The 14057-nt window shown below is 44.8% G+C and overlaps 1 long non-coding RNA gene across 4 annotated transcripts in view; it reads left to right on the top strand.

Annotated features, from left to right (window-relative positions):
* LOC141996844 (uncharacterized) overlaps window positions 1-8887 on the top strand; it is a 65672-nt gene extending 56785 nt beyond the window's left edge. For all 4 annotated transcript variants that reach the window (XR_012641622.1, XR_012641623.1, XR_012641624.1 and 1 more), the window contains exons 3-4: window positions 8218-8275; window positions 8609-8887. This is a non-coding gene — a long non-coding RNA (uncharacterized LOC141996844). The remainder of the gene's footprint in view (window positions 1-8217; window positions 8276-8608) is intronic.
* Window positions 8888-14057: the final 5170 nt, after the last annotated feature.

Below are 14057 nucleotides of genomic sequence, written 5' to 3'. Positions count from 1 at the left end.
GGGAAGGGCATTTGTTTTAGCTGCTGAACCCTCCCCAGCTGGCTTATCTGTTGAGTAAGCCTAAGAGTTCATTGAGGAAGACTGCATGTCTGCCTGGAGGATCAATATAAAGTGTCCATGCTCGAGCCAACTCACTCAGATCAAGCTGAAATCTATACACTGAAACTGTTTTCTTTTTAGAATGGGTCAGAAAATAAGTAAAAACCTAGGTAAGAGAAAGCAGTCTCTGGAAGTAATTCAAATACAATTGAAATAGCTATCCATGAACCATGGCACAGACTTCTAAATAGAGACTCCTTAAAGATGTTTAGTACACAATATAGTATTTGATTGTCATACAGCTCAGCAGGAGCCCAGCCTGCAGACTTTACTCAATTAACTTTAATGGGTCTATGCACATGTCTAAAGGGCTGAAGAAGCAAGTCCCAATGATTCCACATTCCTATTCTAATATCCTTGTGCGAGTGTTCAGTGTGTCCCTGATGGTTGTGATGTATTTTTGCTTTCTTTGGCCCTGATTCAGCAAAGCACTTATGTACCTGCTAAAGGGCTTTGGTGAGTCAGAGCCTTGATTATGACATTTTAAAAAAAAAACACTGAAGGGGAAAAATAGGAATGGATCAAAAAAGAGCTTGGATGGAAAAATCTAAGTGGAAAACCTTTTGTAGTGGTAAACACCCATTTTTTCATGGTTTGTGTGTATAAAAAGATCTTCTGTGCTTTCCACAGTATGCATCCGATGAAGTGAGCTGTAGCTCACGAAAGCTTATGCTCAAATAAATTGGTTAGTCTCTATGGTGCCACAGGTACTCCTTTTCTTTTTGTAGCCCACCTTGAATCTTAGATCCCAAGGTGAGTTTGCAGGGTTGATAATTAGGGAGGGGAAAATAAAATATCTTTTCTGTCATAAATGGAGCTGATTTGATAGGGAAATAATTGCTATTGAACCTCATGGCATGTCTAGAGAGTCTTTTTTTTCAGAGGAACAAAGTACAAAGAAATGCCATCATTTACCTCATTTCTAATTGGCTTTTCCTAAAGGAAACATGAACTGTTTTTCTTTTAATTCATTATGGAGCTTCATCAATACTAGTACTTCCTCATGCTCCTCTGCAGAGAGGAACTTTGTGAGGAATCAGGACCCAGTATAATCAGTGGTAGAAGGTTATGACCATCTTTTTCTTTTCCTCCACCCTGTTTTATTATTGACTTCAGCTGGAGTAAGATGGGGACCTATCTCTTACTAAATATGCTAGTTTATTCTTTGATGCTTATAGCAATGCTAAAGAAAACATTGAACTGCTTTTCTTATTCTGATATTAGATTGTAGAACTGTGTCTCTAGATGATATAAAATGTTATCTAGGCAATTCATTTATGGAGAAAGTACCTTACTTTGAAAGGAACTGGATGGGACACACCTTTGCTTTCTTTTAAAGTGTTTTTGGAGAAAGGTTATTATAAGCAAGGCCATCTTTGTAGGTTATATATTTTAATAAAAACGTGTGTGTGTGTGTGTGTGTGTGTGTGTGTGTGTGTGTGTGTGTGTGTGTGTGTGTGTGTGTGTGTGTGTGTGTGTGTACACGTACCATAATTGCTACCAGGGCACTCACTGACTGTCTTCATTCTGGCTCCTGCTGCTTCCTCTGCGCTGCTGCTGCTGCCACTGCCCAGATATCACTGTCTGCTGCTTCCCTAGGGAAATTGTGGGGTGAGAGTGCCTCTGGGGCATGCGTGACCCACCTAGACCCTTCCTGGGACCCACCGCTTGGGAAACACTTCTAATTCAAAGCCCTCTGTTGTAAACATTTCCTGTGGAAACCGATTTATAAACCTCCACCGCATATCCTCCTCCTCCTTCCCCCTCAAAGTCCTGCCAGGCTAGGATCTGACCTTCATGCTCTTCCAGTTTTTTCAGGCTCTTTGCAATTTCACACTGATCATGGACCAAGACCCCATTGTGCTAATCACTGTACCAACAGAGAACAAAAAGATGGTCCCTGCCCTCAACAGTTTACAATTTAACTATAAGGGCAAGAGACATCCAATGGATACTGACAGTGCAATGGGGGAGCACAAAGAAACAAGGGGACAAAGAAACAAACTTCTGTGTTAAGTCTGAGTAACTGTGCAAATGTTTGCTATGATCACACATCCCCATATAAGCACACTCCTTTTTTCGTAATGGCTGAGAAATTGTTTCATCTCCTTTTGAAAGAACTGGCTACTGGCTCCCCCTGCAGTTACTTTAGTGCCATCAACATACATATTTCCTAGTAGGGGATGTTTTAAAGGTACTATGGACTGTTTTCTGTCAGCTAATCATTTTAATAACATGCTCTTTTTTTTTCTTTTGACCTGGAGTGTATGGATTTTGGCTTTACAAGTGACAACTGGTTCTTCATCTATTAGAACATGCTGCCACCGTGCCGACTAGTCTGTTTTTGTTTTTATTCGGATGAAAACCTCATTTTATTTTCTTGCTGGTAACCTTGCTGGACCGTGTTTTCTCTTACAACATATTTCATTATCAGTAGGGCCCTACCAAATTCAAGGTTCATTTTGGTCAATTTCATGGTCATAGGATTTTTAAAATCGTATATTTCATGATTTTAGCTATTTATATCTGAAATTTCATGGTGTTGTAATTGGAGGGGTCCTGACCAAAAAGGAGTTCTGGAGAGGTGGCAAGGTTATTGTAGGGGGGATTGTGGTACCGCTACCCCTACTTCTGTGCTGCTGTTGGCAGCAGTGCTGCCTTCAGAGCTAACCAGCTGGAGAGCGGCGGCTGCCAGCCGGGAGCCCTGCTCTGAAGGCAGAGCCGCTGCCAAACGGCAGCACAGAAGAAAAGCTGGCATGGTATGGTATTGCCACCCTTACTTCTGTGCTACTGCCTGCAGAACTGGGCCCTCAGTCAGCAGCTGCCACTCTCTGGCCACCCACCTCTGAAGGCAGCAGTGCAGAAGTAAGGGTGGCATGGTATGGTATTGCCACCCTTACTTCTGCACTGCTGCTGGCAGGGTGTTGCCTTCAAGAGCTGGGCACCTGGCCAACAGTCTCCACTCTCCGGCTGCCCAGTTCTGAAGGCAGCTCAGAAGTAAGGGTGGCAATACCGTGACCTCCCTAAAATAACCTTGTGATCCCCCTGCCCACAACTCCCTTTTGGGTCCGGCCCCCCAATTTGAGAAATGCTGGTCTCCCCTGTGAAATCTGTATAGTATAGGGTAAAAACACACAAAGGCCAGATTTCACAGGGGGAGACCAGATTTCACGGTCTACAACATGTTTTTCATGGCTGTGAATTTGGTAGGGCCCTAATGATGATTAAAATTTGCAATGCCAGGGATAAAAAGACCCATCACCTTGAATAATGTACTTCCATTTATAAACTAGACAGTGGAACAACAGGTCACAGTAGTCTGATACTCAAAGGACTGGCTCACCTATTCTATCATTTGTGGTTGAGAAAAAGAAATAAGGCCAGATGCTCAAATGGTGTAAATTGGCACAGTTACAATGCAGTCATTAGAACATAGTTTCCAGATTTTGATCATGATACAGTGGAGTCACATCTTACGCGGGGGTTAGGTTCTAAAGTCAGCGCGTAAGGCTAAAATCGCATATAGTCAAAATTACCCTTGAAAATCCCTTAAATCACTCATAAAGTACAGTATACTGTACATGGTTTTGTGTATACAACCCTGTACAGTAATATGTATACATGTATAATGTATACAGTAATGTACAGTATTTAATAAAGAGTACATATGCAAAATATAATTTTACAGTACTGTATTTTTAATTACAGGGGGTAATTACACAGAGGTAATTACAGGGGGTCATCAGGGCTTGATGTCGATCCAGGAGACGAAGGCGATAGAGAGCTTGGGTGACAGAGAGTGAGTCGTAGACTAAGTGGTTGGCTCTGGTTCAGCTCGAGAAGTTGATTGCGTAGGCTCATCTGCTGCTGGTTGTTTTTCCTTGAAAAACATGGTGATCGGCAACTGTCGCTGTTGTCTCTTGAGCTGCTCAAACATTTCTTGATACCGTCTCAAATTGTCCATAATACTACGTGTGATTTTGAGGCTTCGTTCCATAGAGGGATTGTATTCAGAAATTAAATCATTCTTCATTGGCAGATGCAACGTCACCAGTAGTCTGCACGTTTTTGAGGCAGAAGCAGTTCCTAAAACTGTTAAGCCAACCTTGGCTGGCTTTGCATTCCTTCTCATCAGAAGGCTGTCCCTCTTCGGCGGGAGGTTTGAACAGTGCATAGAGGCTAAGAGCCTTTTCTCGCAATGTGTTGCCATCGATAGGCACACATTTACAGTTCATGTCTTTCAGACGTAAGTTTAATGCCTTTTCAGTCTTCACTAAAGTCTTATCACGCACCTGGCTCGTCACCGTAGCAGTTACTGCAGCACTTGATGCCACAGCTTGACGAATTTCTCTCAAATCTTGATGGCACGGATGCTAGATTAGTTGCAGCCATATTTATACACCACGTTGGAGACTGACATACCATCTCTCAATAAGTCCAACACATCCAGTTTTTCCTCCAGCGTTGGAACAGATCGCTGTTTCTTTGGTTGAGCACCAGATGAAGTAGTTGGCTTGTGTTTAGGGGTCATGTTGTATGAAAAATACGTATCTTTAAACACTAGAATCACACTCAGCATGACGAGATGCTCCCACTATGAGAGGCACGCAGGAACTGAGACCGACTGAGGGCACAGCAGATTCACATCTCCCATCTCACGCTCACTCTGGGGCATATGTTAATTAAGTGGAATGGTGGGTGGAATCGCCCAAACTATTTACAGGTATCTTGTTATTTTTCTTTTTTTTTTTTGCTGAGCACGTATAGTTGAATTCGCATAAGTTAAATGCACGTATGATGCGACTCACGTGTATAAATAATTGCTTTTCTTTCAAAATGTGCCAGTTATTTGCTCCTGAGAAGCTGTAAAATGTCACATGTACTGAAATGGAGTCTGTTTTCAGAAAATTTTGGGCCCTCTTGGCTCTAAAAGAGCTTGCTCTTAGAACATACTTGCTTAGAATTTGGGGTTTTAAAATGTTTTATATTCAGAAATTCAATACAAGTCTTAATCAAAGAATTAGCAATATTTTACAGAGTTAAACTGTCTCAATTTTATACTGACTGTTCCTCATTCTTTGGAATGTGTTTTTTTTTTTTTTAAAGGGGGAGACAGTGTCTTATTTTTGTAGTGATGATGCAATCATTTTAGATATAATGAAATGTTATGGGGTTTAATCAGTTGTAATTAAGGTAGTAAAACTGGTTGGTTTCCCTGAGAAGTCACGAGGAATGTAGTCTACATAGCCGCACTGTTTCAGGAGTAAGATGTAACCACATGTTTTGAGCATAAGTATGCACATGTATGTAAAAGAATTTGCATGCACAAAACCCATTTGTGCGTGAACAGCTTATCAACTATGCCCAGGCATTACAGTCTTTCAACTGTGCGCACAGATATTAGCATACCAAAATGCATATGCACAAAATTATGCACACACAGACCTGGAGGTCTGGTTGAGATTGCACTGAATAATAGGTTAAATATCCTTGAGAGCTCTGCTGTACAGGTACAGGCCTGCTGGGTTTATGCCCTCTGCCAGCAGGTGGAAATGGGAACATATCAGATATGTGCATAGTTTTATAAGCAGATTCTTCCACAAATCAGAACCCCTCTAGTAATAGAATATGACAACTTACTCAGTTGACAGCACATTAGGAGGTCTTAAAATCTTGCAGAATCAAATAGCTTTTTTATTAAAAGAGCATGTCATACTGCATACATCACAGTAGAGGGAACTACAAGTCTTCCACGGGGGAGAACCATTCAGAAGATAATCAGGCCTTCACCTAGAAATAGGACACAGTGCAGAAAAGCATCAGTGAGAGAGAGGCGTTCATATAAAATGCAGCCCGTGAGCTTGTGAACGAGAAGGAGACCACGTCAGAGTCAATAAAAGCACTGTATGAGTCAATGTCCTTCCCCATAAGATCTGTTCAGAAACTTATGCCATTACCACTCAGAAGCACTCTTCCAAAAACTAGCTAGAGACAGATTCCAACAGCCTGAGTAAGGCTCTGAATGAGAGGCAGAGATTTAGAGCCAGATTGTGACCCCATTGCTTATGCTGGGTACTACATAATCTAACCCTTGGATCGTAAACTCTTCAGAACAGGTACCATGTTTTCTTGTCTGTTACACACAATATTACACAAATTTGAACTTCTCAGCAAGAACAAAAAAGACAGGATACAAAACGCCAAGGCATTCAGCTACCATGGAGACGGGCATGCTATAAGACCCTAAACATGGTGAAGCAGAATATATAATACTCACTATCATCCACTATTTAGACAGGACTGTCCCTATTGTTTCCCACTCAAAGCACTGACTTAGGAGAGAAATCCTTAGCAGAGGAAGTGAGGAATGCAGCCAGAGACTGTATTCCAAAGGACTCTGTTCCCAGCTCTGGCATATGGAGTGTGCTGGAGGTGGGGAATGAAATGTAGTTCTGTGGAGACCGTGAAAAGCCCCTGCAGGGTTAAGTTATACTAGGGGCCACTTTGACCCAAACAGCCCAGAATCAGAAGAGCACAAAGATGGCTTAAAGCCTTACTCACCTCCCTCTTGAGGTGCAGCAGAGAACCTTACCTTCTTCCCCAAAAGTTTTCTAATACAGTTGAGATGTTGATGTCCATGTTTTGGCTTTCAAATGTTGGCAAGTATGAAATTGGGACAAAAGGACAAAGACCACAATGTATACATATAAAGGCGCTGGACTCTTCTCATCAGCACTCCAAAGATGGAAGTTAAGGAAGCCAGTATGCACATGAAAGTGGGCATGTGTATGCAGTGTGTTTTAAGATTGACAGATTCTGCAAGAGACGAGATCAGACACACACAGATGTTCACCAACAGTATTGGCTATTGCCTGCATTAAGTTATCAGAATGAGTGTTGCCAGTTAGGGAAAGAGTGCATTGGATTTGATGTCAAGTGAGCTAGAAAACTACTTTGGGCTTGTCTGCACTTGAAAGTTGTTTCGAATTAATGTAGGGTGTGAATTTAAAGTGCAATAGCTATTACTGAAGCTACAGAAACAAAGCACCTTGACTTTAACAGAATTAAACCATTTTACAGCAACTGAAGATCTGGCCATTTGTTGTGCCAAAGAAACTGAACCCAGAACTGTTTTATTCTAGATGTTGAATTCTGGCACTTGAATTCAGCTCACTTCATCGGATGCAACCGATGTTAAGTAATTTAAATGATAAGACTCTCTTCAGGAGTTTATTTCTTAAAAATGCACACCCTTCACTTACCTTGACAGCTAACTCTGATTACTCTCTACAATCCCAGACTGTGTCTATATTAGAAAGCAGGCTCAATTTAACTTCTGAGAACTCTACATGCTACATTCTATGGCACTAGGACATTGGACACTAGGGGGAGGATCCTTAACCGATACAGATTGTCATAGGCTCATTGAAGTTAATGGAAATAAGAAAACCAATGAGATTTTAAATAGTAGTTGAGAAATGGGAGTGTGTTCCTCTCCCCAACTTTACAGCAAGAGAGAGAAGGTCACAGATATAGTAGCCTGCCATGCCACGCCACCAGTTCCAAGTTAAATACGTTTTGTGCAAGACTACAGAGCAGCTTAACTGAATGAGAGTCTTACTACTTACTACTCACATCCGATGAAGTGAGCTGTAGCTCATGAAAGCTTATGCTCTAATAAATTTGTTAGCCTCTAAGGTGCCACAAGTACTCCTGTTCTTTTTGCGGATACAGACTAACACGGCTGCTACCCTGATACTTGAACACTGGAGTCTTTTTCCTTCATCAGAAAGGGAACAGGGAAATTTATCCATGCCTCCCCCCCAAAATTTCCTTTCTAGGAGTAATGAGGACCACAGTTCCATGACACTGTCTCACTGCTCTATGGAGCCTTGGAGACAGACAACATCTGTCAATCGGGGGCAGGGAGGTGTGGCTCCACCTCTGAGAAACTGCCAGTTAAGACATTTTCCATACCTAGGAAAATTAACCACTCTATATTGGCAAGGAAAATAAAACATTAAGACTAAATAAAACAATCCTACAGCAGAGCAAGGAATTTGAAGAGTAACAAACTGAGTACCAAATAATAATACCATATATTTTTCCAATTAACAGCCCTTTTGGTGTGGGTTGGATCCATGGACCTCATTACTCCAAGAAAGGACATTTTCAGGTAAGGCACAGATAATTTTTTTCTATTTTTATTCATAATGAGTTCCACAGGTGCATGACATTGGGATTTTCATAGCAGTGTCCACTTGGGGTGGTGGAACTGCAGTATAATTACAGGTACCTGAATTTGCTTTATCCAAAATCCGTAGCTATCCAGATCCACAGTAAGACCCCCCAGGTGAAAATGCAGTTCAAAATAGCACTACTGTTTATCCAAACACCCAATTATCTGAAAGTTTCAGATGTCCCCCAGGCTGTTCAGATAAATGGGAGCGTACTGTATACACAGTTATGTACAGATGCAAAAGAATATAACCCTTTCCTAATTTTACAGGGATATTACAGGGAGGAGCACCCACCTACTGAAGGCTTCATCAGATGATGACTGGATGTCCAGCTTGTAGAATCTGAAGGTGGTATGAATAAATGGCCAGCTGATTACTTTACTCATGTCCTTGTATGAGGAATGTGATATTTCTGTCCATGAAGCTGCCACAGCTCTGAGGGAGTGAGCTCTAATATTGCAAGACAGAGTTACATTTTTTGACTTGTATGCTTCTGAGATACAATATCTCAGCCACCTGGAAATGGAATTTTTGAAGTTCCTTTGATGCTGGAGAATAAAGCACAAAGAAAGCACTTGTCATGACTCATCTTCTTCGTCAGGGAGAGGCCATTAGGCCATGCAATTAAAAAAAAATGTTTTTTAAAGAAATTAAGAGGGACCATCCTTGAAATGCCATCCACCCAAGTTAGTATTCAGGGGTGGCCAAACTTACTGACCCTCCGAGCTGCATACGACAATCTTCAAAAGTTCGAGAGCTGGAGCACACCAGCCAGAGCTCCGGGCTTCAGCCCTATAGTGGCGTGGTGAGGCTAGGGGCTTCTGCCCTCAGGGGAGGAAGATCTCAGGGCTTCAGCCCCTCAGGAGGCACCTGCCAAGGCTCAGGGCTTCAGCCCTTTGGTGAGGGGTTCTCGAGGCTGAAGCCCTGGCAGGGGTGCCCTGTGGGGCTGAAGCCCCAAGATCCCCCTCTCTGCTAGGCAGAAGCCACTAGCCCCACTACCCTCCCACAGGGCAGAAGCCCTGAGCTCCCCCTCATCTGGTAGGTGGAGAATGGTGGGTTTTGGGTGGGCGGGGGGCTCCGTGAGCTGCACTTTAATTGTAAAAGAGCCACAAACTCCGCGAGCTGCAGTTTGGCCATCCGTTAGCATTACTTGTGAAGGCATGTGGGGCAATAGGGTGTCAGATAACAATTCTTCTTTGTTTGTTCTTTTTGGCCTGATGACCGCCATATTTATTTTCATGTGTGAAGGATCGGGCTGAGATATGCTTGCTTGGAACTGGCTACTTGTCAAAGGCTATATAGCGAGGAGGTCCCATGTTTGATCCCTACTGCCAATGACCCTGCATGGGTTGGTGTTACAAGTGGTGGCCCGTACAGGGAATTCAGGCAATTCAACTGGGAAAGTCTCTGAAGCTCAGGGACATGCTTCTCTGCCCATGAGGAGTATGTAACCTCTGCTTGCTCGGAGTGGCGCTCTGTCCCTCTAGTGGTGGCTAGGCCTCCTAGAAATTGCTGAGCCTGCTATAGCCTTGGCTAAGAGACCTGTCCTTCAGCTCAAGCAATAGAAACTCATGCACAGGTGAAAATCTCTCCCAGTTAGAATGACGAGTTCCTAACCATGAAGGAAATCAGCCCTTCCATCTTCCATAGTGATACTGGGATAAATTTTGACTGGTCCACACTGAGGAATATTCTGACCTTATAGAATAGAGGAGTGGGGAGGGAGCATGGGGTGGAAAGAAATAACAGGCCAAGAAGCCCTTCAATGCCTGCCATTTCTTGCACATCTGAGGTGCTGTCCCTCTCATCACTACATAGTTATCTGCTGGGGGAAGGAGGTAGAGTGGTAGTGAGGCTTGGGAACCTTCAACAAGAGCTGGAAGCAACAACCAGGACATTAGGGCCTGATGACCCACAGCAACAGCTGGGAATGATTAGGCCATGATGACCTGCTGCCACAGCCGAGGACAAAAACCCTCAGTTTTTAAGGTGAGTTAGGATACCCTTATCCCACTATTACATCCTCACGGGCTGCATGAGGAGGGATATGTAGCTATAGCTTGTCTAGGGAATCTGCAAACCTCAGAGCCGTTTACAACTCTCAGTAAACTCTTGCCTCAAAGTCTATCCTCTGTGTATTTTTGGAAAATTCCCTCTGTCTGGTTGTGCATGCACACCTAGAAGAAACAGCACCTCTATGGCATGGTCTTTTCTGCATTGATTTGTCATGTGTGAGGATAAGCAGAGGAACCCAGCACTGATGATTATCCCCTGTGCTGCACTCCATGCAGAGCAGCAGGGAAACCAGGAGCTGAGGACTTACTGCACTTTGCAGACGTATGCGGTTTGAGGGAAAGATTTCATTTTAGGGCTTGTCTACCTAGTGCCTTCGTCGTCACTAGCTGGGGAGTAAACTGTAACATGCAGCAGCGTGACATGCACTAACTGGTCTGTGTGGACCCTGCTGACGTGCTAAAAGTTCCCTAGTGCATATTAATATAATGCTGTTTGAAATGGGTCTACATTAACATGCATTAGGGAACTTTTAGTGGGCACCAGCAGGGCCAGTTAGCGTGTGACACATTGGTGCACATTAGCTTACACCCCAGCTAATGTGAAGAGAGGTACAGTGTAGACAAGCCTTTAGAACACCTCCTTGGAGAATCCCCTCAGTAAGACTCTTCAAAAGATGAAGGAAATCAGGGGGACTCTCTCTTCCTTCAGTGCTTTAGGTTAGGGTCGCTAGAGGGATTTGAACAACTGAGTCTTTCTTATGCCTCCCCTCGATCCTCCTCTGGTGGAGAGAGAGAAATTTCAGACTGAGAGTCCCAGTATTGCTAACTTCGAGATCAAAATCATCAGTCAGAACCCCCAAAATCATGAGACTAAAAAAAAAAAAAAAAAAAAAATTGTATAATGCTTTATAGTCTGTCTTTTGAACTCCCCTCTACTCCTCCACCAATGTGTGTGAGATAATTTCAGGTGGAATGCACACAAAATGCACTTCTCTGCCCGACTGCTCAGATGGAGACTCCACTTACCTTCTCCTCACCCCTGAAACAGGGGAGCTGTCATCCATTTCCTATTAGTAAGGCTACGATTTAGCCAGAGGTCACTGTAGTCACAGATTCTGTGACTTTACCGGACCTCCGTGACTTCTTCCGCTTCAGCTGTCAGGGCCTGAAGCTGGGGCAGGAGGCGGGACCGTGCACCCCTGCCCTGCAACTGGGGATGGAACCAGGGCCCTGCAGCCTCTGCTCTGAGGCTTGTGGAGAGGGCTGCAGCCCAGCCGGGTGCTGAAGCTCGGGCTGTGCACCATGTTCCGTGGCAGGGGCTGCAGAGGGGGCCGCCCCCCCCAGCTGTGGCCGGAGCCATGCACCCCTGTCCCACAGCTACAGCCAGCTCTGGAGCAGGGGCTGCACACCCCCCTATTCCTCTGCAGCTGGGGCCATGTACCCCTGACCGGTGGCTGAGCAGGGGGCTATGCACCCCGCTTGCGGCTTCCCAGGGCTTCTCCTGCAGGCTCCAAAATCCTGTAACTTGCCATTAATTTGCAAGACTTGGCAATACTGCAGTGTGGGGGTAGGGAGGGGTGGACCTTGTGGTTGCTCTTTAGAGCAGCTTTCTTGCTCTGAGAAAAGGGGGAGTGGCTTGGGAAGGCTGTGCTAGAGTAGGTCCAGAAGGGGGGGAGGGGAGGTTTGCAGCATCCCATGTTTTGTTCAAGGGAGATTCGTGGATATGGCCTGGACATAGGCTGACCCCACCCAAGGAGCTTTAGGCTCCAACTGGGGTGGTTCAAAGGGAGTCCTTGGCTCAGGTGCTGCACTAAGACTCAGTGTGGAACAGATGGAGGGGGTGGGCCTGAGGGCCTCTTACCAGGCTCTCGTTGGTGTCTCCGGATCCCTGTCAGTAGCTCCATCTCTGCAGCAGGGAGAAGGGCTGGGCAACTGCTTCACGGCACTCATGGCTGCAAGTGCAGGCTCCAATGGCTGGTTGGGAACAGGAAGATTCCTTGGACCTTTGATTTTGGGTTTCAACCTGTGTTCCCCTGTCCCGCCACATGAGGGGAATGGGGGAACTGCCACTTGGACTAATCCCAAGGCCACTGCTTCTCCCTCTGCCAGGCCTGAGGGGATTTCGCTGCTGAGGAGCTGCCACTGCTTCCTGAGAGCACTTCCTAGGGAAGTCCTGGGAGGGAGGCTACAGGAAACCCTGCCTCTTCCTGAGCACTCGAGAGGGGCCTGAGTCTCCACAGAACAGCATAGACAGATCTCCATGCAGGCCCTCAGTCAGAGGGGGAGGTGCAGGAGCCATGGTGTCTGGCTTTCCCTCTCTTCTTCACCTTCTCTGCCATCCTGCGCTCCTTGTGCGGGAGCATAGGGCATCCCTGTGACTAGGTAATCCTCTCCGACACTAAAGGCAGATCCTCATGGCCTAGAAATGTTAAGCTTTTTCTTCTTAAATTTGCTCTGCAGCAGGGAGTAGCTGGAGAGCCAGACCTAAGCAGGAGGTTTCTGAGGTGGAGTCACACCACCTCTGCCTCTGACTGACACCTGCGGTCTTCCTCCAAGGCTGCATAGAGGACAGCCCCACTGTCAAGGATCCATGGGCCTCATTATGAAGAAGAAATGAAATGCGGTCTACACTGACCTGTTAGGGCTGAGATTTTACGTGCAATACAGGCAAGAATTTCACTATGGTTGCTATGGGAACCATAACATGGCCAAATTGCACACCCCTTCAGCATTAGTTACCACACATTAGACCAAGACTACTATATATATTCAAGTGGAATGAGTTACAATTCACATGGCAGCCATAGCGAGATTTTTTGAGAATTTGCACATAAAAATGTTATTTAAAAATGTTTCTCATTACGCTTCTGAATTTACTCACTTTTAGGAATGTTTTATCCTGACTTGCTCAGTAGACTTTGCTTGGAGCTACTAAGGACTGTGACTTTATCTACATATTTATAATTCTTAGATCTGTATTCTTGGAGCATATGAGCACATCAGCTAATCCTGTAGCTGTAAGCAGGTGGTATGTACATTTTATGGCTGGGATTTATCAAGGTCAACAAGAAAACCCTGGCTAGGTTCAGGCGGGATGCTTTCTGAATCTTTCCATTTCAGTAAAAATACCATCAATGGACTAGAAATGGTATAAAGGGTTGTACAGTCTCAAAAATCATCCACCACTTTGCTCACACAGGCTTACAGTATTGCCAGCCTCAAGAGATCAAAAATCATGCTTATATATTATATATATATAGATAGATAGATATGGGGGGGGAGAGAGAGAGAGTCCATCTGTTGAATTTTGAACTCCCACACCCATTCCCCCCACGTGAGAGACATTTAATGTTACCCACTCTCCCAAATGTATTGGGTAAGGTGATTCTGGCCCCTGCTGAATAATCTCTCACCACAACATCTGTCCATGTCCTGGCCGGTGGTTAAATCTGTCCCCCAAACCCCGCATTAGTTCAGCCTTCCTCAGTGCCAACACTCATTAGTTCAGCTCCCCCAGCAGTTCTGGCACTCCAGCTTCACTTCTGCTCCTCCTAGGATTCTTCATTCTTCTCTCCCCCTTCCAGGCTGGGGGTGCAGCTCCAACAATTCTTCACCCCTCCCCACACCTTTCCCAGGCCAGGTGCTGTAGTGAGAGAGAGGGGAGGAGTCACTCTGTCCTCGCTGCTCACAGGAGGGAGCAGCC

The sequence above is a fragment of the Natator depressus genome, chromosome 12 (genome assembly GCF_965152275.1).
Source record: "Natator depressus isolate rNatDep1 chromosome 12, rNatDep2.hap1, whole genome shotgun sequence".
Classification (NCBI taxonomy): Eukaryota; Metazoa; Chordata; order Testudines; family Cheloniidae; genus Natator; species Natator depressus.
Note: the sequence above shows the minus strand (reverse complement) of the source record. Positions and strands in the feature narration are given on the sequence as shown.